The sequence below is a fragment of the Eptesicus fuscus genome, chromosome 2 (assembly GCF_027574615.1).
Source record: "Eptesicus fuscus isolate TK198812 chromosome 2, DD_ASM_mEF_20220401, whole genome shotgun sequence".
Lineage (NCBI taxonomy): Eukaryota > Metazoa > Chordata > Mammalia > Chiroptera > Vespertilionidae > Eptesicus > Eptesicus fuscus.
The window spans coordinates 28,741,988-28,747,225 of record NC_072474.1 but is presented as its reverse complement, the minus strand read 5'-3'; the positions used below and the strand labels follow the sequence as shown (position 1 = coordinate 28,747,225).

The window sequence follows — 5,238 nt, the reverse complement described above, 5'->3', positions numbered from 1 at the left end:
GGAAAAAAAAAAAAAAAAAAAGAAATCACGTGATTCCTGAGCTAAATAGATTTCCCTCTTGACCCTATCTCACAGAGAAAGCTGTGCTCAGCATTTTAACTCATCTTCAAAGCTAATTCAATTTCAGAAGCCATGAACAAAAAATGGGAATTTTATTCAAGATTTTTGTGAAATGTTAGGGGGAAAGTTTAACGTTGCAAAGCAAATTGTAACTATTATCTTCCAATGATTTTTTATAATCTCTTTTAAGCTCTCTATTATTTCCCCAAGGTTCCCCTTAAGTTTTCACTGTATCTTAATCTCTTCTCTGGCACTCTCTTTCAACTCTACTTCTCCATCATCTGTCCACCATTTCTTTTTTTCCTATAGAGCAATTTTTCTTGCTCCTGGTATCTCTAATGTGCAAACTCATGCCCACCCTATCAACCAAGCCTTGGAGAACTAGTGTTTTAATAAGTAATAAGTGGATTAATTAGAGATCTCATCATAGCAACCTTTAGTCTCCAGTATGACTCCATCCTCAATGATCAGGAGTTAACAAGCTATGGCTGCCCATTATCAAGTGGGACTCACCATCTCTCATTGTGTTCAATTTTTCTTACCTCTTTTTTCCTTATCCCATCCTTTCTCCTTACTTTTTCTTTCTGTACTCAATCATCATGACCCATTGCTTTTATGTTCCTTTCGTAAGAGAATCTGTGCCACTGTTCATTAGTGAAGTGTGGGGAGAGACTGGGGATCCAAAGTTTAGAATAGTCTGGATGATAAATGCCAAAAACAAAGTTTCTGTCTTCAAGGACTTTCCAAAATAGTGGGAATGAGAGGACAACCAAAAGTAAACGACTAATTCCTACCCCTTAAAGGTACCACCTTTCTGCCACTCACCCAACCTCAGCCTCATGCACGTGGATTTAATCATCTGTTGTCTTCTTCCACCTTCCCCTCCTGGTCTCTTCGTTTTGTGTTTACTTGCATCTTCACCAGGGAGTGTTCAAGGAAAGGAAAAGATGAAACTCTAATCAGTTAATTCCACCTCTGCCAAAGCTCACAAATTCCATTCTTCATATACCAGGTATTAAAAACTGAATTTTTCCTTTGCAAGATATTCTGACATCATTCCTCCTTGTCATCCTAATTGGCATCACCTCATTCAGATCCTTACTATTTCATGCCTGGAGAGCATCTTAGCATTTGTATGTATCCAATCTCCTCTTTACCTTTACTCTCTCCTGCACACTGCACCAGCTCAGGCTAATTATGATGTCACTTGGATCATGTCCTGCCCTTATTTAGACATCTTCAGTGGCTAAAGTCCAAATACCTTATTCCATCCTTCAAGGTCCACCCTGCTCTTAATCCAACTAACGTTTGTTTCTCCACCTGTGTACACAACTCCACTTCTGGTGAACCACAGACCATGCCTTGCTACCTCAGTAGCCACCTATCAGGGCTACCCCCATCCTTCAAGGATAATTTTTAGGCCTGTCCCAATCATATCAACCTCGTAAAGTTTTCCTTTCTGAATTTCTATTGCTCTCCTTATAATGAACGTAAGTGTTCATCAATTTTTACTGTTAGAAAACTGTCTCAAGCCAAAGATAAGGCAGCCTGGGTCAGAAATTTATTGTCTGATGTAGGGAGCGGTTATAGGGTTAAGCCTTGGACTGACCGGCTGGCAAAGCCGCAAACAAGTCCCACCTTAGAGGGCATAGCCCTCTTAGCATAATTAAGCTTGACCTTAAGACACTTCCTAGAGTAGCTAATGGGTAGCTAATGGGCTGTGAGAGGTGCAGCAAGTGCTGCCAAAACAAGTGAAACTCACAAGAACATTATAACTATGGTGACCACTACCTTGTTTACCTCTGACTATAAAATAAAGCATCAGCTTGCTGTCTGGATCTTTTCTGTGGTCTCAGCCAGGCACAGAAGATCCACCTAGACCCAGCTTATTCTCTGTCTGTCTTTTCTTCATCTTTCGCCGGCCCCCCTCAGGCTTGCCGAACCCTTGGCTGTGCTGGCGCGGCACAGTCTGATGTAAAGAACAGTTTATTCTGAGAATTACCAAGCATTTCTGATAATAGAATTGAGCAATTTCCTGATAAACTTAGATTCAACTTGCACATTTCACCATCTGTCCTGTGAGGAAGTTAGTTACCTTTAACTAAATGTTCCCCTCTTGAATCTAATCTATCAATGTTATCTAACTACCCTTTTTTCTTAAGGGGAAAAAAAAATCTATCAGGAAAGAAATCTTTGAACTGGACTTATTGGAAAGTACCTTGAAGAAGGTTTGAAATAAAACTTTGACATGTACTCACAAATAATTTGTCTGAGTCCGGCCAGCATGACTCAGTGGTTGAGCATTGATCTATGGAACCAGAAGGTCACAGTTTGATTCCCTGTCAGGGCACATGCCCAGGTTGCAGGCTTGTTCCCCAGTAGGGGGCGTGCAGGAGGCAGCCAACCAATGATTCTCTCTTGTCATTGATATTTCTATCTCTCTCTCCCTCTCCCTTCCTCTCTTAAATAAATAAATATTTTTGAAAAATTGTCTGAAATTGCTTTAATATATGTTAGTGACATTTTTTAATCCAGATATGCCTTAACAAATAACAGCTGGACACCCATATGTGTTACCCACTGTCTTAGGTGACATGAGTTCAAAGATAAATTGGGTGTAGGACTATCCTCTAGAGCAGTGGTTCTCAACCTTTCTAATGCCGTGACCCTTTGAATACAGTTCCTCATGTTGTGGTGACCCCCAACCATAAAATTATTTTCGTTGCTACTTCATAACTGTAATTTTGCTACTGTTATGAATCGTAATGTAAATATCTGATATGCAGGATGTATTTTCATTGTTACAAATTGAACATAATTAAAGCCTAGTGATTAATCACAAAAACAATATGTAATTATATATTGTGAAATATTTATTTCTAATTACAAATAAATGAAATTTTGTCCTGAAGCGTGGTGTAGCATGGGTAACAGTCTTAATATAACAACAGTAAACTACATTGCTACATTTTGCGACAGTATGCGTAAAAAGCCAACGTCAGTGCGAAGGTTGAGATTGCTTCTTTCTCACCAGATCAGAAATTCTCAGGCAGTCTTTGCAAGAGCACAACGAAGATCATCTTCCACAACAAGTCTACTTCTGTATTTAGACTTGATAACCAACAAGCTGAAAAACCCTGTTTCACAAAGATATGTTGTTGGAAATGGAAGAAGAAGTAGGATATGACTGCAAACACTTGATCCAGAATTTTGGATATGACTGCAAACACTTGATCCAGAATTTTGTAACTGGCATTGTAGAGAAATCAGTTCTCGCTGCATCGCTGTTAATAAGTTCGAGGAACTTCTCTTGTGCTGTCTCAGGAATATCTTCATCTTTGACTGTGAATGGGCTTCTGGCAAGTGCAAATGGGGTGTCAGGTAGATTTGGAAAGTATGATGAAATTTCGTCTGCAAGCATGTGCAAGTGTTCTTTCACAGAAAATCATCATCGTAATTCTTTTGTCTGGTTCAATGTCATGTTCCTCAAAGAAAGCAGATAAGGTAGGCAACATGTAAATTTTATTTTCATCCAATTTTTTTTGCCAAAGCTGAAGTTTCATTTGCAATGATTGGATCTTTTCAGACAAATCGAGGCATGTTGCATTTGGTCCTTGCAGTGATAAATTTAACTCATTCAAGATGGCAAAGATGGCAACCAAGTAAGCTATTTTCTGCAGTTCATTTTTATTGCTGAAAAGTGCTTCGAACTATGGTCTTGCTTTCTGATTAAAAAAAAGTTTTGAGTCCATCACGAAGCTCAAAAACACGTTTTAAAACTTTTCCTCTTGACAACCATCTCACTTCAGTGTGAAATAGCAGAGCATTGTTCGGCGCATCCAACTCGTTGCACAGTTGCGAAAACAGTCGACTGTTTAAAGTGCTTGCCTTTACAAAATTGACAGAACTTATAACGCTTTTCATAACTTCTTGTAACTCTTGTGGCAGCGTCTTTGTTGCTAATATTTGCCAATGAATTATACAGTGAGTTCTGATGACTTTTGGTGACTCATTCAGCACCAAACGTTGAAATCCAGATCGACATCCTAGCATAGCTGGAGTACCATCTGTGCAAACACCACAAACCTTTTCCCAAGAGATCTTATGCTCTTTCAAAAATGAACCAACTGTGTCAAATACATCACGTGCAGTAGTTGTCGTTTCAAGAGATTTGCAAAAAAGAAACTCATCTTTAAAGTCGCCATCATTAATATACCTCACGTAAACCAGTAACTGTGAACAGTTTGCAACGTCTGTAGATTCATCAAGCTGGATACTAAATATTGGAAGTGGAGCAGATTTAATTTCCTGGATTACCTGATCAAGAATATCAGCAGACATGTCATCTATTCTTCTGTGGACAGTGTCGTTAGATAAGAAAATTGCACTCAATTTCGTAACAAATTCGTCTCCAATCATAACTCGAACAATGTCTTTGGCCGCTGGCAACAGTAAATCCTCAGCAATGGTGTGAGGTTTCAGAGCTCTGGCGATTCTGAGTGCCACCAAATATGAAGCCTCAACGGCTGCTACGTTTTGTTTGTGGTACTTGCCACCAGTGTCAAGTCTGGCTTCCTTGAGTCCATCAGCTTTGCTTCTAAAATAGTTGGTATCCTTGCCGGCAAAGCTCGGATGCTTGCTATCAAAATGGCATTTTAGTTTGTTTGGCTTCATAGATTCAGCTGATAGAACTTCACAACAATTAACACATTGCGGTTTCTCAATTCCTGCTGTAATTATTGAGGTAAAACCATACTGTAAAAAATCCTCACTATATTTTCTTTTCTTAACATTCTTCTCTACAGGATCCATTGTCATGGAATGGTTTGCTAATGAAAATAATATATAACAATAGCTTTAATAATACAAAAGATGATACATGGCATAGTTCAGTCAACACAGTTCATTAAAGTTTCCTATGATTTACCATTCTCTGTGTTGTTTTTTTACATACCTGTTGCTATTTATGAAGAGTTAGATGGAAGCTATTATATTATGACGGTTGTTCTTATGTGATTTGAGAATTGCTGCCCCATGGGAAATCACTGATACAGGAACATGTGGTGTTTGATCTGTCCAACGAGGCCAATTATACTGTTAGGGTAAGCTAAGCTGTTGTAACAAAAGAGCCAACAATAATGTGGCTTAATGTACAAGAAAGCTTACTGCTTTCTTACA

The 5,238-nt window shown here is 38.8% G+C and overlaps 1 pseudogene; it reads right to left on the bottom strand.

The window, feature by feature from the left end:
- Positions 1–3,058: 3,058 nt before the first annotated feature.
- On the bottom strand, positions 3,059–4,872 carry LOC129150675 (zinc finger BED domain-containing protein 5-like; annotated as a pseudogene).
- Positions 4,873–5,238: the final 366 nt, after the last annotated feature.